At 40.7% G+C, this 24,171-nt stretch overlaps 1 long non-coding RNA gene and 1 pseudogene across 1 annotated transcript in view; one reads left to right on the forward strand and one right to left on the reverse strand.

Annotated features, from left to right (window-relative positions):
* Window positions 1-295: 295 nt before the first annotated feature.
* The window catches only part of LOC147006608 (uncharacterized), a 38,617-nt gene continuing 14,741 nt past the window's right edge, over window positions 296-24,171 (reverse strand). The window contains exon 3 of the long non-coding RNA XR_015054727.1: window positions 296-6,930. This is a non-coding gene — a long non-coding RNA (uncharacterized LOC147006608). The remainder of the gene's footprint in view (window positions 6,931-24,171) is intronic.
* On the forward strand, window positions 8,985-23,413 carry LOC147006609 (uncharacterized; annotated as a pseudogene).

Raw genomic sequence — 24,171 nt, forward strand, 5'->3', positions numbered from 1 at the left:
AAAAAAAAATGATTCCAACAAAAAAAACTAGGTCATAAGATGTACCTACCACCCGAGTTTGGTCAAAATCGTCCCACGTTTACTACCAATTATGCTGATGACAAACGAACAAACAGACAGATTTACTGACAATAAGGGTCACCCATTTCGGCGACCCAATATTGTGGTAATATGAATGCAGGACACTTCTTTCCATTAAAAAAAAATTTATTCATCAAGAAATGAAATAACACCCAAACCCAAACAATTTATAAGCAAACCCAAAACACCTGTAGATACAGTTACACGATGTCAGTACAATTTAAAACATTTATTGAACAAACGAACAGATTTGAATGTGTGCGCACAGGAGATAGTGGACACACAGATTCACTCCAGATCTCTTAACACAACCGGAGAATCTTCGTCTTTATAGAGTTTCCAGTAAGACACAGTTTTTATAATTTTCTGACACTGACGCCAGTTCGCCCGGTCTTGACAATTTACAGGTGAACCTTATCTTCAATCTTCTTTGACAGCTCCTGCTTGAATGGTTGGAACACATATTCAAATCCAGACATATTAATCACAGAATGCTGGAATGACGTCAAACGCTAACTCTAATGGCCATTAAAACAAGTTTCCATCTTATGTAGGTTAAAAGTCAGTCTGCTTCCCCAAAAACTGGGAAGATATGATATTGAGGCGACGAGAGCTTAGTGCAGGGGTCAGGAACGTGTGGCTCGCGAGCCAGGTGTGGCTCTTTTGATGATTGCATCTGGCTCGCAGATAAAATTGGAGTTTGAAACTTTGAAAGCCCAATATTTCTCACGGAAGCTTTACCTACAGTTTGAATGGTGTCGTGCTTCATTCACGTGCAGGGCTGAACTTGGCAGAAGGAGAGAAGAAAAAACTCCTCCGAATTGGCTGAAGCGGTTTTTGTTTCGTCCAGTCATGCGGCCGAGGCGACGAGTGATTTCGGTTCCTCCAATGACGTGCCGCCGCCGAGACGCGTAGCGGAATTCATCTCAACCAATCACGCGCCACCGCTGAGGCGACAGCATCCCAGAGTCGGCCGGCCGCGCCTCTCGAGTATATAAGCCTGTGTGCAGGCCAGCCAGACTCACTATTTGCCAAGCCTCAGTTGGGTCAACATCTCCCAATCTCTCATTTTCTCAAAGCTAACCCTTCGATGAAGAAGATGGCGAAAATAAAAAAGATGAGTATCGTACATTTCAGGACGAATGGGCCGAATAATTCACCTTTGTGGAGAGAGCAGGTTCTGTGGTGTGTCTAATTTGCAATGACAAAATTGCATCGATGAAACGGTCGAATATAAAGCGGAACTTCGACACACGCCATGCTACCTTTGCATCAAAATCCCCTGCGGGAGCAGCAGAAAGAAAGCATGCCAAGAGCTACTGAGCAGGGTACAAGCCAGCCAGCAGCAACTCCGCGTATGGACCCGGCAAGGTGACTATAATTCCGCTCGCTTTGCTGGATCTTTATCAATAGTGAGTAACGGAAAACCATTAAGAGATGGCGAGGATGCTAAAACGTTCATGCTGGATGTAGCCAATGAACTTTTTGATGATCTTCCGAACAAAGACAAGATAATCAAACGGATACAAGACATGCCTCGGTCGGCAAGAGCTGTTCATGATCGTACCATCATGATGGCAAACCAAGTGGAGGAAACACAAGTGAAGGACATAAATACAGCGCCGTTCTTTTCCCTGGCTTTGGATGAGTCAACAGACGTAAGCCATTTGTCGCAGTTTAGTGTGATTGCAAGATATGCTGCTGGTGATACACTGCACGAAGAAAGTCTTGCTGTTCTGTCAATAAAAGGGTCCACAAGAGGTGAGTATTTATTCAAGTCTTTCATGGAGTTCGCTCAAGAAAAAAATCTACGAATGGATAAACTTATCTCAGTGTGTACTGATGGTGCTCCGTGTATGGTGGGGAAAAACAAAGGATTTGTGGCGCTTCTCCGTGAACATGAAAATAGACCCATCCTAAATTTCCATTACATTCTACACCAGGAGGCACTTTGTTCTCAGATGTGTGATGGGCAGCTTGGCGAAGTGATGTCGCTCGTCATTCGTGTGATCAATTTTATTGTTGCCCGAGCCTTAAATGGTCGCTAGTTTAAAACACTGCTGGATGAAGTTGGAAATAACTATCACGGTCTGCTTTTGCACAGCAATGTGCGTTGGTTGTCAAGAGGGAAGGTGCTTAGCCGTTTTGCGGCTTGCCTAAACGAATCCGGACTTTCCTTGAAATGAAAGGGATTGAGCATCCTGAGCTCGCCGAAACTGAGTGGCTCCTCAAGTTTTACTATCTCGTGGATATGACTGAACATCTGAACGAGCTCAACGTGAAAATGCAAGGCATTGGAAATACAGTGTTATCCCTTCAACAAGCCGTGTTTGCTTTTGAAAACAAGCTGGAGCTCTTTATCATGGATCTTGAAACAGGTCGTTTACTACATTTTGAAAAATTGACAATTTAAAGATGCATGCACAGCAAGTGAGCCCACTCAAAACTTTGATCTCCACCAGTTAGCTGGCTTCACATCCAGTCTCCGACAGTCATTCAAAGCACGCTTTGGAGAATTTCGTGAGCACACTCGTCTTTTTTAAGTTCATCACCCATCCAAACGATTGTTCACTGAACACAGCCGACCTGAGTTACATTCCTGGTGTCTCCGTCAGAGATTTTGAAGGAGAAGTGGCTGACCTGAAGGCCTCAGACATGTGGGTGAATAAGTTCAAGTCACTGAATGAAGATTTGGAAAGAATCGCACGACAGAAAGCGGAGTTGGCGAGCAAGCACATGTGGACAGAAATGAAAAAAACTTCAACCCGAAGACGAGCTGATTATCAAAACTTGGAACGCGCTTCCTGTCACATACCACACACTGCAGCGTGTGAGTATTGCTGTATTGACCTTGTTTGGATCTACGTATGCATGTGAGCAGTCATTCTCACATCTTAAAAACATCAAGTCCAACCTACGATCACGTCTAACGGATGAAAGCCTCAATGCTTGCATGAAGCTTAACCTCACCAAGTACCAACCAGACAACAAAGCCATCAGCAAATCCATGCAGCACCAGAAGTCCCATTAATGGTGAGTATTATAACAACATTATTTAAAAGAATAAATTCAGAGGCTTATTATACTCACATTTAGTTGAATTCAGTCTTAAAATATATTATATGGCTCTCACTGAAATAGATTTCCAAATATTTTGCTTTCATGGCTCTCTGGGTCAAAAACGTTCCCGACCCCTGGCTTAGTGGATACATCTGGACATTTTCTTAAATCCACATTCCAGCTTGTTTATGTCTTTTATAAACATTCTCAAGATAGTTTTCCATGACAGGCAATTCTTCTCTATATTCAACTTACTGGCAAAGTTCAACCTGTTTACACATTTAATATACAGTACAGGTGATCTTTCCATACAGAGCACAAATAGAATTATGTTAATTCCAAATGGATAAATACTTAAAACATCATATCATATTGGAGCACATTTTATTTCAGGATTAATATATTTTATTTTAATATCAAGTTTTAATCATCATCAATTTATTTATTTTATCACCCCCAAATCCATCATGATAAAATGTTTCTACATTCCACTGTTTTTTATGATTAAACGACTCATCATTTATGAATTTTTAAAAGAGGTTCCATGGGCAATCTTTGAATGAACATCTCATATTCCATAAACATCAGCAATCTGTGTACAAATCATCTTTCCCAACTCTCCCAGCCAATGAAGTTCCATTATTTGCTCATCTATTTTCCTTTGGAGGTAAACAGCGATGCAAGGATGGAGGTGCTGGTCCAGTCTGGCCAGACAAATGTTGCACACCTCATGCTGCCCTGGGTATCAGTCTTGGTCTTCTTCCGTATATGGCTTTTGATACCTGGGCATATGTAGTACCTGCAGAAAGGGCGGTATTGTCTCAACGCAATATCACATTTCTTGATCAGGATCAGTTTGTTTGTTTGTTTTTTTCTTTCTCTTGGGCGTTTTAAGAAACTTATGGTATTTCTCCAACCAAGAAGAAACAGCAACCACAAGCAATTTCTTTCAGAAGTCCAACGCCAGCTTGCAGAATAGTATCTCTCCTGAGCCTCCTTTGCCAGCACCATCTCACGCTCCGTCATGTTGAACAAGTAACCACGTTTTATCAAACTTGGTGTAGGACAGAGCATAGGTGGATGAGAGTGGGCAGGGAGAATATGTGGAATCTCATGCAGGGTGCTGTTGCCAAAGCCCCTCACGCCACATGCAGTGTCGCTGGAGGCATATTGGCATGAAGTGGTCAGGGTGGAGAAGAGTGTAGAGAGTAGGAAGTCTCGAGCACAAGCTGATTCGTTGCACCCCACCAACATTGTCCACTCTGCATATTCCAATGTCATAATCACAAGGAATTCGTCATTCAGAAATTCAATTTCTTGATTCCAGCCATAAAAGGCCAGGACGTGTTGTTGTTGTTATTGTTTAAAAAAATAAATAAATAATGATATTCCACTGACAAAGGACAGCAAGATCGATGATTGTCTCAGAGATAACATGTGCCCATGGTCATATAACATGCTCATTCCAAGTTGCCCATGTGTTTTTCAAACTTCAATGTTGCACAGACCGTTAAATTCTCTCTCTGTATTGGAATTCTCATTTGGGAATGATGCTTGAACAACCATTGTGGTGGCCATGGCTCTTCTCTTTAAACAACGACAAAACAATGAAGTAAATACAGTTATAGTACATTTGAAGAGTACAACAATAATTATCACAAGCATTATTATTATTCCAACAAAAATCCAATGTAATAATGTTGCCCATGTATTTCCTTAAGCCAAAACCCAACTTTAATCTTTTGTCATCATATAATTATTTATTCTCTGCATTAATGTTAACCAGTATTTCTGGTCTAAATAACCAGAAATTTAAATCAATTAAAAATATATTAAAGTAATATTTCTAAATTACCAGAGGTCCATATTTACTTTCAGTAAAAAATAATTTGTTATATTTGTTGAATTACTAAAATGCGAACATGAAATGTGTGTGCATGTTATCGTCACAATACACAATGTTGTGCAGAACATCAATTCGAAAATTTCTTCAGTCAAACACTAAAATTTTTATTTTACATAATTTCCTCGATAAAATAAACAAACATAATCTGTCATTTGTCAGATAATTTTACCCTTGCCTATGGCACACCTAATTAATCCCAAACTCCTACAGTATGTTGACCAAGTTCCCAATCTTTCTAGTCATAAACAATCTCATGAGTTCAGACTCAGATAGTTCAGACTCATCATCATAATCTTATTTCCCTTTCATCTCCACTTCATTAGTTACTTAAAATCAACAGATATTGCTGATTGTCATCATTATCAGGTCTTAATATCATAACAGTAGTTATCTATCCTGATTTCACATTACATATTTACCAGAAAACATGATCAAAATCATCGTTTTGATCTCTCAATGAGAGATGCATGAAAGTTGTGTGATCATTGTCTTGGTGACGATCTTCTTCATGCAAATCGCAAGCAAATTATCCATACATTTTACAATAATCATTTTAATACAGACAGTAAAACTACGACAAGTTATTCACACCTTCCTGTTACAATCTTGTCAGCCTGACTGGCATTCACTTCCTGATGCATAGTCCAGGTAGATTTAATCTATTTCACAAAACCCTTCAGAAGGACTTGCATACTGGATTTATTTATTTTTATTTTTACAATCTTGCCCCCCCCAACTTGACAATCAGAACAATTCCAGAAATCCTCACAACAAAATGTTGTTCACCTTTTGGTGCTATCAATTGCTTTTACTTTTGGTGTTATAGTTGAACTGAACTCTGACCCTCAACATTAACTCAGATTAGCATACAATGTATACCCCCGATGTTTTTTTTTTTTAACATTTGTTGGTCAGTTTGATATCGATCAGTAACCCATCAGTAAATCATTTTAATTTGGTTTTATCAGCCTCCTACCTCTACATCACATCTCTTACCTCTGCATCATATCTCCCATGATCTAATTTACCTAAATTAACACCTTACAAAGATTTACAAGGAAATCTAACACAGATGGAGCCATTCAGCCCACCATACCTGCACGAACACCATACCAGCTTATGAACACAAGATCCAAGGAAGAAAATACAAAAAAAAGTTTTTTAATGAATGAGATAATATAAGTATTTTTCCCTCTTCCCCTCTGGAGAGGAAGTATGAGCTTGGTTTAAACACACAACATCAACCACACAACCCTCCTTGACAGGACCCTCACCAACAGCACTCCGTACACATGCACACAATCACCCATAAATGCTCAATCTACCTAAAAGTCTTATCAACATCCCCATACCCCTCTATCTCCATAACTTCCAGGTACGTATCTAATTCTAATTTAAACTTATCTCCTGTTTCTGCTGCCACTACCTTTCCAGGGAGACCATTCCATGCATTAACTGCCCTCTGAGTAAAAGTCCTCGACCTCACTACCGACTTAATTCTCCTCTTCTTCACTCTCAGGCTATGGCCCCTGATATACTAAAAGAAAGCCTTGCTATTATGTGTAATATTCTTAGCCATGTCCTTCTCATACTCTCTTAAGGTTTACCGAGTTATTTCGTTAACCTGCCTGACTGTTCTTGGTTAGTCTCAGATAGACGTTGTCTACAACATGGTCAAATCTTCCTATACATCTCATTCTGACCGTACATCAATCATATCATTTATCAAAACTTTGAAAATCATGGACACAAAAGTTCATTGTTCTCTCGTGATGTCTCCATTGCAGATTCTCATTTTCTTTCACTTTAATGAGCACAATGTCTTCCTCTGGACCGAGATCAGAGCAGTCTTTGATTGTTGCTTCAAGCACAATGTTCTCGATCTGTAAATAAGATACTCTCACAATATTTGTTAGTACAACACAAAATGTACGTAATGCATTTGATTCGTGTTCACCAGGGGGGGGGGGGGTTGACTCAGCCTGCCATCCTACCAAGGTCGGCGAAATAAGTACCAGTGTGTACTGGTAGAGGGGCACTGCATCAGCGACACAGTCGCGCTTCCAAGAAATTATAGCTACCCTGGCAGCTAAGCTGCCATACGCAAGAAGAAGAAGAATGCATGCTTGTTCTATCGATAGCAAGTCCCTGGTATGCACTCCTCAGTCCCCGTGCATGCACAATAATCTATCTATATACTGTATTACTAAAACTCTCATCTTGTGTACATGTAGGTATATATGTAAACATGTATGTATGTATGTATGTTCACGAAATACAGCCAAAACGGTACACGATAGCGCAAAAATTTTATGACCACCTTACTCACCATTCTGCTGCGGTGTGCGGTATCAAGCTTCGTTCAAATCGGGCAACGAAAAAATGATTAAAAAATCAATTCCCGATTCAGTCAAGTCCTCTTCGGGAATATTTGATCAATGCAAACAACCTCAGCGGTAGAGTTCGATGGAGCCACCCTTTTTGCCCCCCTTGAAATGATTTTTATTTTTTCATCAACAGCTGTCACAACGGGAACCCAACGGCGTGAGCAATCCATTCGATAAATAAGTACTACGTGCATCACGGCCATCGAGGAACTGACACACGACCTGCTCTTCCGGGTAGCGATCGCACTTCATGTATTCATGAATGATGACAGGATCGCTTTTAAAACATTCGCCATTTGTTGTTGATTTCGTGACCTAAAAACGACAAAGCCCTCTCACACTGATGTTCCGAAATCGTGAGCAATTCCAAAGTAGTTGTTTGTTGAGACATTCCAGCGATCGCGAGCTGGCGCATCACGCGGCGCGTGGCATCGAGCAGGCAGTCGTTATGTTAGCCTCATCTCGCGAGTTTGAGATTATCTACCAAAACCTCCTAGTCCAGCAAACCAACGACTTTTGATTGGAAAAAAAATAGGGGAGAAATGAAATTTGGCAGGTGATTATCAAAAACAACATACGAAACGTCCCCGAGTGTCACGTGTGAGCTAACGTCGCTACACCGGAAGTGACGTACCACTTTATAAAACCACTTAATACCTGTGACTTCTCAATATTTGTTCGGAAAACAAGCTGTTTTCTTGACAGATACCTTCCTGTGACTGTCAGAAACAACAGACTAAATGTCACGAGTGTCACGTGTGAGCGAACGTCGCTGCACCGGAAGAGATGTCACCTTTTGAAGCACACCGACACCTGCCAATGCTCAATTTGTTTCAGAAAAACCAGATATTTTTATTACAGGAATGCATAAATAAAAGAGAAAACTGTATAACCAATTTCTGGAAAACTTTATTAATCCTATTATCTTCGAAATGTTAACAATAGTATCTCGACAACGTGATCTAAAATGTTTTTCTTTTGTTTTGCAGAAAATGGAGAAATACTGAACGACATCTGACAAATCCAAGATTCAGAGCAACCATGGATGCCGAGGGACTGTGTCTTCTGTGTGAAGGGAAACTATCGGATGGACCCCACAGTGACTGTAACAAGGGGTCGAGATTCCATCATGAACAGCAGTATACGACGAAAAGATGAAATTGCCGGGAAGTTAGAAGGACTATCATCTGTTTGTGTACACGCGGCGTGCCGAAAAACTTATACTCGAAACTCTAGCATAGTATCTGTGATTCACCCTTCTCCTAAAAAGGTTCAAGCTCTCAGATCATCACTCCTGCCATTTGAGTTTATGCTTCATTTAGTGTTTTGTGGTGATGAATGTGATAAAATTGTTGACCAAAAGAGACCTCAGGACAGACGGGACGTATACGAAGTCAGAAGTTTATCTTGTAAACCAATCAATTCTGAATGCGGCATCAGCACGCAATGATGAGTGGGGACATATTGTTAGTGCTCGCTTAGACACTGTTATAGATTTAGTGGCTGCTGAGGCAAAATGTCACAACAGCTGCAATAAGAAGTTCTTGAAAATGCCATCCGCTCGCAAACGTGGTCGCCCAGAAGATGATGATCTTGTTGTAGCATTTGGACGTTTGTTTTCTTTCCGAAGAGAAAATGATGAATGCCAATATTCTCTCGAAGAGCTACTTCAGCAGCTTGGGGAGTATCTTCCAAATACTTCAAACATGTGTTCGGAAAAAACACTGAGGCAAAAACTGATAGACCATTTTGGTGACGACGTCATCATTACGTCTGTGCATGGTAAGAAGGAAGTTGCTTGTTTCCGAGACACAGGTTATAAGATTCTGAGTAGCTCATGGTATACGCAGAAATCCCTGGATCCAATAGAAGAACGCTTACGAATAGTTAAGACGGCTGCCATGATAATCAGAGAAGATATTCGTTCAGTGGTATACAAAACTGATGAGTATACGCCTGCAGATACGGCATTTGACAGTGTGATGTCTGTTGTCCCAGACACTCTGAATGTGTTCATGAATGATGTTATAAACAAACAGAAGGCAGGGCCAGAGGATAAGAAAATAAGGAGATGCGCAGTTATCAGCCATGCTGTTATTTCCGCAACCAGACCAAAATCCTTTTTGTCCATGCTCCAGGTGGGACTGTCTTCGTACATCCATAGGCATGTTGGGTCGCGCCATCTTGTAGATATACTTTGCAGTATGGGCGTTTGTGCTTCTTACGCTGAAGCAAGACGGTATGAGGCATCAGCGATGATACAGGAGCAGCCATCGGTCCAATTTGATGCGTTCTTGCAATTTGTGTTTGATCACGCAGACTTTAATGTACGTACACTGACTGGTTATGGAACCTTTCACAGCATGGGGGGGGGTGTAATGTGTGTCACACCTGGAGATGCCGTTGCGAAGGGAGCTGTCACCAAGCGCATAGAGAAACTTCCATCAGCGGCGAGCATTGCTCAAGTGCGTTAAGTAAAACTCCAGACATATATTGCTGCAAGCAACGCAAAAGGGATTCGTGGCTTTACAGTTGAGGATATTGATAATATGAACATTGTTCGATCAAAAAAGGCAGTGGACGTGTTTTTGGGCGTGCTCTGGATGTGCGGTTCATGGTTAAAGTTAACCACAAATCCAAGCTGGAATGGTTACATGGAGTTGGTAACTAAGAATAATATGAACTACCAGATGTCGAGGGTGATTACGTTACCTTTCGTGAACTTGCAGCCCACCAGTCGAGATGCGATCTATACTGTTCTGACATTTGCTTCTTTAAACCCGGGAGCGGAACAACCCCTAACAAGGTATTTGATATCAGACGTGTCCAGCGTCGTCTTCCAGAGGGATTCTCCCCAAATCTGTTTTTTCTGCATGCGATGATGGTCGCGATACCACTTCGGCTCTCTATAGACAAGGGAAGAAGAAAGCATTCAAGCTACTACTGAAGCGTCCAGATCTAAATACGTGCGTGGAAGTCTTCAATCACCCCTCATCATCAGAATGCTCCGTTACATCTGCTGGAGAAGAGTTCCTACTATCGCTTTATGGAGCTCCGAGGACAACATCTTCCCTGAACAAGCACAGATATCACTGTTTTATGAAAGCAGTTGCAAAGTGTCCAATTCATACCAAACTCCAGCTCGCGTCCCTACCACCTACGTCTGCAGCAGCAAAAGAACATTCCATGCGTGTTTATCATCAGGTACAACAATGGTTAGGTTGTGGTATACCACCGACAGAATGGGGTTGGGATTTAGTCGATGGACAGCTGTATCCAACTCTTACGCGCAAGCGTCCAGCCCCAGACACTCTTTTAAATTTGATTTCATGCAACTGCAAGACTGAATGTGAGCGACGATGCGGATGCAGGAAATCTGGAATTCAGTGTTCACCGCTATGTGGTCAGTGTCGCGGTGGTGGTTGCAGCAATTCTGAAAAACCAGAAACTGATGAAGAAGTAGACGATGAGCCAAGCCGTGAGGTCCAATGTGAAGAATCCAGTGAGCTTGTGCAGTCTGACAATAGTTGTGACGATGAATATGATGAAGATGACACAGGTCTACAAGAGGACGATCTCGCTAGTTCGGATGTTTATTCGGATGAACCTACAGCCTCAACGTCGACCAAGGGGGTGCGAAAGAGAAAACAAAGCATGTAAACAAAAAGCAGTGATGCCTTCTGCCAAAAACTGATACCTTTGTTGATCCTGTGAGATTTACTGCAAGTGTTTGTGACCGAGAACAATTAGATTAAGCATGAAAAAGTCTCCAAAAGTATATTTTACGGTAATGACGTCATATTTGCTGAACCTTTTATTATATTATATTTTATATCGTTTTCGGGGCACATTTCATACCTTTCGCACAGACGGCCTGGCGTACCATCTCATAATACCGTGCATACCAGGTCGGCTCCTTTTACCATCCCAAATTCATGACGGCGTCAATAACTCCACAATCCATCACATTTATTTCTTAACCCTTATTTATGAAAGATCCTGCCCTCAATTGTCCATTATAAACCAACCGAGCATTCAAATAAATCCATCCCAATTCTGTAAAACTTACCAATCGCATACGTATTACGTAGACGTTAAAATTTAATTTTATTTCATCGGACTTTTAAACCAATGTCACAGCATCATCAATCTCAGCGTTACCATGGTGGCCACTTAACGTTTGGCTCGTGGCTAATTAGATCACCCTGTTCGTTGATAAAACGACATCATTTACATGACATTTCTCCGCAGTTTAAAGAAAAATCCTCTTGTTGTTTATGCTGAAAAACTTAAAGTCTAAAAGAAAAGACTTTAAACTCACTCACGACCTCTTGTACATGGTTCGAATCCTGAATCGAAGGTCAATTCTGCCTTAAAGCTGTAAGTGAGATTAAAATTAAATGGCATTGTATGTTACATTTTATTTCATAACCCAGGAATTCCTTTTACACTGTTAACCAGTGTTTTACAGCCTGATCTGTTTTACAGCCTTATCATTCTGTTACTGTTTTACAGCCTGATCTGTTTTACAGCCTTATCATTCTGTTACTGTTTTACAGCCTTATCATTCTTGAATTATTTTGATTTTTTTTTTTTTACTTTTGACGGCTGAAAAATTATCATCCCAAGTCAGTCTTGCGTGCACTCAAGAGAAAACAAGGTCAAATAATATCTCCAGCTTCAGCACTTTATATCTTTGAACCTTATTTTCTTGATTCATTTTATATTTTATTGTCGCATTTTTAATTCATTTCAATTCCACGACCCTCGTGGAACTCGGGGCATTTCCCTGTCTCACTTCTCATTTGCAATACAATACAACTTATACAGATACAGACAGGATACAAATAATCATACAAGAGCTCTAAGACAAACAATACACAAATTTTTCTCAGTTCAAACCTCAATCCCAAGCTGGAAGCACAATTCCAACCGAGACAATCCACTATTTCTCAATTTCCAATACAACCTCTGTTGGACAATGCCCTATTCTCAACTATCTGTGAAACACCCTGTCCTCACCTCAACTATCTCTCAACTTCCAACATCTGTTGGACAATGCTCGATTCAAGTCTGCATTGAAAGTGCCAATGTAGACTGTTAAGCCAGGGAAACACCGAAAGTGCCAGTGTCGCCAATCTCAACTTCCAATCTCTATTGGATAACAACCAATCCGAGTCTGTATCGAAAGTGCCAATGCAAACTCGGGAACGATCCAGGAATACACCGAAATAGCGCCAGCGCAGCCATTAAAACTGGACCCATCAGCCTGATCAGGACTTTTCGGGACTCCAACAATACCTTTTGAAAACACTTGTTCTTCAACATCAACGTCAATCACTGAACCATAAACCTCAAATCTATCCAACTCAAAATTCGTTCGAAGCATGATAAAAATGTATCGACAGTACCCTAATAATAAAAAATAATAATAAATAGAAGAAAAACAATAGGTTACCCAGTCCATAATGGGTACCCTAATAACTAGAACTGCCACTTTATAACTGCTGGCAGTGATGACCGGGTTCCCAGACGTCCAGATTTGATACAACATGAGACTGAGATGATAATTCCAAAGTTTCGCTTCGATAGGACTAATGGTTCCAGAGAAAACATTATTTAATATTGATACAAATATCGCCCTGCTTCGACAGAACGTGGGACTGAGGAGTTACGAACCAAGTTACACGAAGTGTTCAATCTATTTATTACGTAAGCAGTTTGCCCTTTTTCCTGAATACATAGTCGGTAGCAATTGAATTGGTAAATTCAATAGCAATTGAAAAGTAATAAATGTGGACAGCATCGGTGCAGAGGGTAAAGCGGGATTGTTGGGTGGTGGGGGAGACAGTTGGGTGGTGGAGAATAGAGTTGAAGGTTGGGGGAGAGAGAGTTGGAGGTTAGGAAGAGGTTGTTGAAGGTTTGGCAGAGTAAAATAATTGGAGGGTTGGGGGAGAGTAGTTAGAGTTAGGGTCACAATCCATCAGACAGATAGACAGTCACACTCCATCAGACAAACAGAAAGCCACACCCCATCAGACAGACAGACAGACAGACAGCCACACGCCATCAGACAGACAGGCAGATTCACTCCGTCAGACAGCCACACTCCATCAGCCGGACAGCCACACTCCTTCACAAACACCACAAACCCCCACGCTCTCCCACCTTCACCACCCCGTGTGGTGTGGTGTGGTGCAAGGTGTGTTGCGGTACGATGTGGGCCAGTACAGTGGGATGAATCCAATGGCCATTTTTCTAACATAAGTGGACACGTTGTGTCTCCAATCAGATCGCTTTCCTTCACCAACACTTGATTGCTTGCTCTGTTTGCCAAGAAGCGGCTCGCAAAGCGGTTGTTACGGAAGAATTGGCTGAGCAAGCGATAGCAAATCGTTTACTCATGGAACACACCTGTTTTTTTAATAGTTAAAGGTAAAGAGGTGCAAGGTGAGGTCGCAACCCACTAGTTACCTCCAGGAGGCACAGATTCGTACAGGGAGAGAGTTGGGGAAGGGATTTTTCGCCGTCTCGGAGTACGCATTCACATGTTTCACCTGCACGCAGGTGTTTATTTATTTTGCCGTGGGGATAAAGTTATTTCCAAAGAAGTGTAATCTTTTATAATTATTGTATAAAAAAAATGTAGTTATCACAATGAAGAAGGTATTGTGCTCCTTCAGGTTGAGGTGTATGATTGTGCAAGTTCGGATTATTTTTTTTTAAGGTTTTAACCACGAGAGTTTATCATGTATTATATTTAAAGTATCGCAACAATGAACACGGGTCCTCGTCGGGTGGAATTTACAAAATGTGCTGACGAGACATGGAAGCTTCGAGACGATGCGTGTGACGTAAGCGATGTGATCACGTGGTTCCTTCATTTCCCGCCTTCGCCATATTGATTTATATTTCCTTTGGTGGTGAAGACGCTTGTGTTGGAGCTCCTCTTATCTTTGGAATTATAGTTCAATAACCGTTGCCACCAACGGGTGTTATACCTTGTCCGGAGCGGATTGTTTGGGCATCAGCTAAATCTGACGTTTGTAGTATAAGTGGTTGTTGAGTTTTTACATTTAATGTAATGCGTCTGCACACACAATTTCGATGAAACTTGACAACATTCTTCACCCGTGATGTGACAGATTATTATCTGCATCGAAACCCAGGGGCGGGGGGAGGAGGTGTTTGAGTGACTGTTGCTCCTCATCCAGGTGAGCTTCAGGACAGACGGTAGTATTTTATTTTATTCTATTTTTAAAGTTGGAATTCTAAGAATGGGGAAACGGTGAAGTCACATTCCATTGATATACCGGTGCTTTTTGTTTTGGATGCATGACCAGCACCATGCAAAAATAATAATAATAATAATAATAATAATAATAATAATAATAATAAACAAATAATAAAAAAATTGGGGAATATTGTATATTTGTGAAATGTTATTATGATACGAAATAAGTACGGCACGTGAAGCATATTTTCCGTTTTTCTTTGACCATTTAACAATGTGATGAATCATTTTTACCTCCACTACACAGGTTGAGGGGGTAGATATTTTCACAGCCCTTTCTGTCTTGTTTATGTGCAAGTTTTCTCAAGAAGTTGTGGACGGTTCCAGATAAATGTTTGAGGACAGGTCGGGTGTGACAAGGGTGACCTGATTCGATTTTGGTGAAGATGTGGATGCAGATCCATATCTGATTGTGAGAATTTTTTTTAAAGTGATTTGGGGTTTTTTTCCAGCATTGAGAAATCGGGGCCAAAAAAGATGTATGGCATGCTATCTCAAAACGTTGTGGACGGATTCGCACGAAACTTGGTGGACATATTGGATGTGTGACAAGGAAGAATCGATTAATTTTTTTGTGCAGATCTGAAAATATTTATTTATTTATTTTTTTAAAGTGATTCTTCATCATTGAGAGATGGGGCCAAAAATGATTTTGTACTGCAAAACATGATATTTCAAAAATACAATGGGCCTGATATGTTCTCGTGGATCAAGCATTGCATGGCAGAGGTATGCGCCTTCTACTTGTTCATTAATATGGAACCTTATCTCAACTTTGTGGAACCACTTCTTGGAGGAAATGCCAAATGATGGACAAACACTGCATCCTGTTACAAAGACACAACACGTTGGTAGTGATTTATCTGCTTGCTCCACTCTTATCCTCAATACCACCTGCTCATCCCCTTCCAGCAGTGAATTTAATTTTGTAAACTGATTGATTGTAATAATGGGGTACCAATAGAGCACAGCATTGATGGGCCAAATGGCTTCCACCTGTATCCAAGTTGTTTGTGAACGTATTGAATCGGTATGACTAAACCCTGGAGCGTAAACACCTTGGGACATGGCAACTGCCTAATATTGGTGCCCATCTACATATTAGGTACACATGCTTTATGTGGGTATTTATTGACATCGATGCGGATAATCAAAAAAACATATAATCCCAATTAAATTTTTTTTTTTTAATTCCACACTACCTTGATCGTTTTGCATTAATATGGTACCATTTATTTTTTCTGTTTTGTGCAACTTGCTGCTTGCTGGTAGAGGCAAAACTAACGCTTTGGCACAGTGTCATTGCATGCAAAAAACGTGTCATAAATTGCAGAAAAGGAATGGCTATCAATTTCAAAATTTTCACAACTATCCATTACTTTTGTGCTATTAAAATTTTCGTTCTACACATTGATGATGTACTATTGACTGAATTTCGCTTCTCTTGTCTCGGTAAACATGTCAGTGTGGCTCCGTGGTTGTAAATTAGGTCTGCATGAGGTTGTCAATGCTCATCGTTGTAATTTAATATTGTGTGCAAACTTTTTATCTTGCCAAAACGAAGTTTTTGCAAGATATGTTAGTCAGCTTGTATGTTTTTTTTTTTTGTTTGTCTGTAATCACGAAAAAAAAATTCTGCAGAGCACAGTTATCATTGGAAATTTTTGTAACTTCGCATATCAGAGTCCTATAGAGGTCCCTTTCAGCGCATAAAATTTTGAACGTCAAGGTCAAATGTCAAAGGTCAAGGTCACTTTGTCGCAAATCAGGGGAGTCGACGAAACCCTTATTTTTTGAGTAATTTTGATCGGATCGTCTTCAAACTTCATGGGAATATAGTTCATGGTCTGGCGCTCAGCTGATTAATTTTTGGTGGCGATTGGCCTTGACCTTCATGGTTAGCGCCTCAGGTCAAACATATTTGACCCCAAGGTCAAATTTTCAAGTTTTAGGAACCATATCGTGTAGTACCTCAAATTGAACACCTCGATGAGTGCTTTCTAGATATGTCAAGCTTGAGACATTATGACATCATTTGGTGACGTTATGAGGCAAACGCATATTTTTCATGGTTACTCTGTAGAACGATTCTCATCGGAATCTCTCGTAGGCAGATATTCCTCAAGGAGTCGCTCCTGGTGGATAGCAGCTCTGTTCACCTCAGTGTGACCTTAAAGAAGTCACACGTGGTCACCTTTTGGCAAGATACGGGTCACCCTGCGGGTGACATTGGTTTATTTATTTTTTATTTTGATATAGAGATGCCCAGGAAATAGTGCTGGAAAAAGGGACAACATAAAAAGGTCATCACCGCTGCACCTACTGGGGCGAATGTCCTCATCAACACTGGGACAGACGTCCCACCCATGGGTGCTGTAATGATTGGAAAAGGCTGCCCAAAGGTCAATACAAAACGTTGCACAAAGCACATTACAAAGACGCAATGAAACTGTTTTGCCACTTTTCGTAGTCAATAAAACTCCGCAACAAACGTCTCATCAAATATAGAAGGTCGACACTCGACAAGTCCCAATTGAAGAGCCTCCAAAAATATTGCTTTTGCCAAATTCGGCTGCCTGCATCCGAGGTAGTTTTCATCAAGGTGATGCCAAATTTTTACAAAATAAAGGTAAACAATGTGTTGCCAATAGCTGTGCTTCAATATTGTTTGACAAAATTAAAAATGCTTCTTCTTGGGTAACTGCTGATGGAGACTTTGTTCTTGAGACTGGTAATGAATTGTATAGATTGGTGCAAAGGTCTTTAACACATAATAATCCTCTCCTTTTGTTGTCTGAATTGCCACGTGCTGCACGTTTATTACACACAAAGTTTTTGATCACTCTTGGAGAATCTCTGGTTGGATTTTCATCCAGTAGTAGAGATATTAACGGTAGTTTTTTTAATGTCTTTGAACGATGCTTTGACAACAACTCGAAGACTGTACAATCACTGCTTCATAACGTTTGGAGCTTCAACTTTTGCAGTTATGAAACAAAATCTGTTTTGTGTTTTTGATTCTCATTCAAGAGGTCGGGATGGAACTCAAGTTCCTAATGGAAGATCTGTACTAATCAAGTACAGAAGTGTCTCAGAGGTGTACGAACACTGTCTGAAGCTAGCAGCATCCATGAATCTGAGATGTGAGGGAACTCAGTTTGAAGTCACTGGCGTGAATGTCGATGTTATGAATGACCAGAGTGCAGCTCGTCAAACAACAGTTGCACACACTCACATAAGTGATGCAGACATTGTTCTGCACACAAATCATGCACAGTACCCCTCACATCCACTCGGTCGAGAGACTTGCACAAATGCTGTATTCGGCACGAAAGATTGTTCTGTGCTTTATGAGAGTGCAGATAATCCTCTCCATTTGCAGATTTCTTCAACAACAGTAACTGGATCTGTTATGGCAAGTGTCTCAAATAAACGAAAGAGTACCTCTTCACATAGATCAATATCAAGGACGAAAGACAAAGGGAGACGTCAGCAAAAACAGCACACTCAAGATGAGCCGAGGCAAACGAGGGCAAAGACGAAAGCCATGACAAAAAATGGTGCCGATGAATTCATGTCCAAACAAAGGAAAAATCTGATGTGTAGAAAAAGATGCAACAAAGATGAAGATTACAAGCAAAGCAAAAAATTGTATGCAGTAAAAAAACACTGCAAGTACAATGAAACCCATAGAGAAATAGTAAAAAGTCAATGTATTGCAAGGTATCAACAGGATGGAAAGCACAGAGCAGCTGTGATAGAACGGAGTAGAAATCAGTATGCACATTATCCTAAACATAGAGCAGCTATGGTAGAACGGAGTTGAAATCAGTATGCACCTTATCCTAAACATAGAGCAGCTATGATAGAACGGAGTAGAAATCAGTATGCACATTATCCTAAACATAGAGTAACTGTGATAGAACGGAGTATAAATCAGTATGCACATTATCCTAAACATAGAGTAACTGTGATAGAACGGAGTAGAAATCAGTATGCACATTATCCTAAACATAGAGTGGCCGTGATAGAACGGAGGAAAGATCAGTATGCACCTTATCCTAAACAAAGAGCAGCTGTGATGGAACAGAGTAAAAATAAGTATGCATCTTATCCTAAACATAGAGTAGCTGTGATAGAACGGAGTAGAAATCGGTGTGCACATTATCCTAAACATAGGGCAGCTGTGATGGAACAGAGTAGAAATCGGTATGCACATTATCCTAAACATAGAGCAGCTGTGATGGAACAGAGTAGAAATCGGTATGCACATTATCCTAAACATAGGGCAGCTGTGATGGAACAGAGTAAAAATCAGTCTGCACATTATCCTAAACATAGGGCAGCTGTGATAGAACAGAGTAAAAATCGGTATGCACATTATCCTAAACATAGGGCAGCTGTGATGGAACAGAGTAGAAATCGGTATGCACATTATCCTAAACATAGAGCAGCTGTGATGGAACAGAGTAAAGATCAGTATGCACATTATCCTAAACATAGGGCAGCTGTGATGGAACAGAGTAAAAATCAGTCTGCACATTATCCGAAACATAGAGTAGCTGTGATGAGACAGAGTAGAAATCGGTATGCACATTTTCCTAAACATAGGGCAGCTGTGATGGAACGGAGTAAAGATCAGTATGCACATTATCCTAAACATAGAGTGGCTGTGATAGAACGGAGTAGAAATCAGTATGCACCTTATCCTAAACATAGAGTAGCTTCAAGAGAATGGAGTAAAAATCAGTATGCACAGGATCCTCAATATTGACCAGCTGTGATGGAACGGAGTAAAAATCAGTATGCACGGGATCCTAAACGTAGAGCAGCTGTGAAAGCTCGAAGTATGCTTACATACAAAGAAAGTGAGGTGCATAGAGAGAATTAAAAAATACAAATTGCTGCTGTGAGGTTGGAGAAAAAGAAAGAGAAAGTTGAGACGTATCGGGTTATCCCTGCTTTCAAGGAAATTATAACTCACAGACTAGACGACATCTGTTCAGCCTGCAATGGACTATTTTTTGAGAATCAAGTTGTATGTTGTAGGAAACAATATTACACACAGAAAGGGTGAGCTGTTAAGGCATGAGCTGAAAAGTGTATTATAGAGAAACATGTCCACAAATGTTCAGAGAATTGTGGTTTTCCATGTATGTTGCAAAATAGTCCGGCATCAAAACTTTGGATTTGTTTCACATGTCACCGAATCATCATGTCTGGTAAAATGCCAGCTGAAGCTGCAGCAAACAATCTACACTTGGAGCCCATTCCTGAAGAATTAAAGTGTCTCAACTCCCTGGAGCAACATCTGATCACTTTACATATTCCCTTTGCAAAAATGACTGCACTTCCCAAAGGAGGACAACGTGGTGTGCATGGACCTGTAATATGTGTTCCTTCCAATGTGCAGAAAGTTACAACTGTTTTACCAAGATGTGGATCAGATGATCAAATGATCAGGGTTCAACTGAAAAGACGTCTTGCTTACAAAGGTTATTACGAGTACCAATTTGTGGACAAAGCTCACATCAAAAATGCTCTCAACTATTTGTTGGGAAATAACAAATGGTATGTGGGTGTTGTTTTCAAAAATGAATGGGTAAAATCCTTTACCAATCGTTTTTGGAGGGAACGAACAAGAAATTAGTGATGATGAGACCATGGACGTATCCCACCAACAGACTGATAAAATTGATCACGAAATGTACATGGACAGTTGTCTTCAACCTGTGGACATTGGGCAGGAAATCCTTGATCAACATCATGTGCATAGCACCTGCTGAAGGTACTGATCCAGTTAAAATCTTAATGGATGAAAGCAATGAAGCGAAATCATTCCCAGTGCTATTTCCAACTGGCAGCCCAACATATCATGATCATCGTGAAGTAAGGATAACTCGGTGCATGTACTTAAAATCACGTATAATGCACGCAGATGGTAGATTTGCAAGAAACACAGATTACATCTTTTTTGCTTAATATCTCTCTGAAATGCATCAGGCGTTGAGCGGTGTATCAATTGCTTTAAGGAAAAGTCATCACAAGGCATTTGATGGGAAAGTTTCCACTGAAAACCTGATGGACAAGAACTCGTTGAGGAAAATTCTCAAATGTGATGGTGGCTACAAATTTTTAAAACCTACAAGAGGAACTCCAGCTTATTGGGGAACTGCTCGGAAAGATTTTCTGGCAATGTTGAGTCAACTGGGAAATGCAACATGGTTCTGCTCATTTTCTGCAGGTGATATGAGATGGTCAGAGATCGTTGAAAATATTTTGAAAGGAGAGGGAGACTCACGTAGTGCCGATTGTCTTGATTCCTCTGAAAAATGTGCATTGCTCAGAAGAAACCCCAGTAACTGTTGCAAGAATGTTTGATCATAGATTTCATTGTTTCCTTAAAAAAGGTCATCATGTCACCAGCCAACCCAATTGGTAAGATCAAAGATTATTTCTGCAGAGTGGAATTCCAACAGCGTGGTTGTCCTCACATACATTGTTTGTTTTGGGTTGAAGATGCTCCGAAACTTGACGAAGCCTCAGATGAAGATGTGGTATCTTTCATTGATCAATATGTCACCTGTGAAGTGCCATCTTCAGCTGATGATGAGTTCCATGAAGTTGTGAACAGTGTTCGGAAACATAGAACCAAACACACGAAGAGCTGCAGGAAGAAAGGTACCAAGTGTCACTTTAATTTCCCAAGACCACCATCGAAACGTACATTTATTTCTCGTCCTGGAGAAAAGGTGATGAAGGATAACACTACAGAACAGTCACAGAGTGTTACTGAAGTACAGAAACGGGCAATGAAAAAGGAGGATGCTAAAGATGTTTTGGAGAAAATATGGAACGCACTTGCAGATGTTGAACAAAACTTTGAAACAGTAGATGAGCTTTTCATAAAGATTGATGTAACGCAAGAGTCATTTGAACTCGCATATGGAAAACTGACAAATAAAGCTGGTGTTGTTTTCCAAAGAAAGACCAAAGATGTTTGGATAAACCAGTACAATGCTGATCTCCTTCACTGCTGGAATGCAAATATGGACATCCAGTATGTTGTCGATGCATATTCATGTATATTCTAAATCATTTCCTACATATCAAAGACAGAAAGAGAAATGGGGTTATTGTTGAATCATGTTCAAAAAGAAGCACTGAATGGAAATGAAAATGCAAAACAAGCCATGAAAAAGTTAGGAGGTGTCTATCTTCACAATAGAGAAGTTAGTGCACAAGAAGCTGTCTACAGAGTGTGCAACCTAAGACTGAAAGAATCATCCAGAAAAGTGCAGTTTGTTCCCACTGCAGATGATATTGTCAAAATGAGTCTACCCCTTCACGTTCTGCACAACAAAAGCAAAGGTGGCGACTTGAATGTTGACGATATATGGATGACGAGCCTCGTCGATAGATACAAGAACAGGCCAAATACAACAGAATTTGAAGATGTTTGTCTCACCACTTTCTGTTAAGAGTTCAGAGTTGTGTACAAATCTCAGATGCGTAACGTTAAAAGTGGAAAACGTCAAAGTCCAGTGCACGAGCTTCAAAATGGATTGGGCTTCGTGCAGAAACGATCCCGAACAGATCAAGCAGTGATCAGATATGCAAGATTTTCACCCACGAAAGAACCTGAGAAGTACGAGCAGAGTATTTTACAGCTTTTTCGACCTCACCGGTGTAATGGTCAGCTGAAACCTAATGGCTTTGAAACTTACCCAAACTTCTACAACGATGGAGCTGTGAAATGTGGCAAGCACCCTGAACAATTCGTCAGAGACATCGTTAAAAGGAACAAAACACTGCTTGAAAAGACAGCTGTTGAAATTGATAGAGCAGAAGAGTTGCTTGAAAAACTTGGTCCACTTGAGGATGCGTGGGCTCAGATATGTCCAGAAACCGAATTAGAAAGGTTGAGCCGTTTAAATGTGCAGAAAGATGACAACACAGATCCGCAAGATGATGCTGATATCCCTGACTTCCTTCAACGTGAAAAGAGAGACCATAACATTGAAATTCCTCGATGTGTTATATCTTACGATGAAGCTCAAACTCGAAGGAGGTCATTGAATGAGAAACAGCGAGAAGTGTTCTACAAGGTACGACAGTGGAGTCTGAATAAAAGTAATGGGAATGCCCCTGAACCATTTCAGGTGTTTGTTACTGGTGGTGCTGGTACAGGTAAGAGTCACTTGATCAAAACATTGCATTACGAGGCAACCAGAATTCTTGCTCGGACATTGCCAAATCCTGATTATGCGTCTGTATTACTTACTGCTCCTACTGGTGTTGCAGCATTGAACATCAAAGCAGCCACAATACACAACACATTCTGTATCGCTGTAGATGCCAAATTACCATACTAGCCTCTTGGCGAGGAAAAAAATCAACTCCCTTCGAGCAAAGTTCAGCAGTTTGCAGATTTTGATCATTGATGAGATTTCCATGGTGGATCACAAGCTTTCGGCATATATTCATGGGAGACTGAGACAGATCAAACAATGTCAGGATTTATCTCCATTTGGGAATGTTTCAATCATTGCTGTTGGTGACTTCTGTCGGCTCTCACCTGTGAAAGGCATCGCTCGACGTGCAGAAAATGTTGTTGTAAACCTTTGGGCTGATCATTTCCTTATTGCTGAACTGATAGAGGTAATGAGACAGAAACATGGATGATGCAATCGACATTTTTGCCACAAATGAACAGGTAGACAAGTATAATGTGGATAAACTTCATTCATCCTGCTGTGACACTGTTTCTATTGATGCAGAAGACTTCTTCAGAAATGCCAAATCTGGAAAACTGGTAAAAAACAGCAAACCAGTACATCAAAGTGTTCAACACAAATCTAGGAAGAAGAGTCACACTCGCTGTGGATGCACGTGTCATGTTGATCAAGAACATAGATATATATCGGATGGGTTGGTAAATGGTGTCTTTGGTACTGTGTCTCGTATATCACAAACCACTGGTGTTTCCTTTCCTTCAGTCGTTTATGTTGTATTTGACAATCCAACAGTAGGGGACAAGTTGCGAAAAGAAAAATGCATACCACCATCATTACCAAGTTACAGCACTCCGATCAGTCCTCAGGAAGACAGAGGAACAAACAGTGGTGGTGCAAGGCGTCAATTTCCATTGAAACTCAGCTACAGGTGTGCAGGAAGGGGGTGCTGAGGGCGCTGCAGTACCCCCAGGCTGCGGGCAGAAGGAGCGCAGCACCTCCTGCCTGCAAAAAAATGTCATTTTCTCATATTAAATATATATTAAAACCATATCATAAATAATTTTGCTTTGGGGAAGAAAATATAAGTTGAAAAAAATGTGTTTGTTAGTTTTTAGTGATCACAGACATGGAGATCTTGCTACGGGGTTGGGGTCGGGCCCCAACCGGGCTAATATGTCGGGCCGCATCTCAGGCGTGCAAGTAAAA

The sequence above is a fragment of the Eptatretus burgeri genome, unplaced genomic scaffold, assembly GCF_056783735.1.
Source record: "Eptatretus burgeri isolate ZD-2024b unplaced genomic scaffold, Ebu_testis_v1 Ebu_testis_scaffold_3161, whole genome shotgun sequence".
In the NCBI taxonomy this organism is placed as follows: domain Eukaryota; kingdom Metazoa; phylum Chordata; class Myxini; order Myxiniformes; family Myxinidae; genus Eptatretus; species Eptatretus burgeri.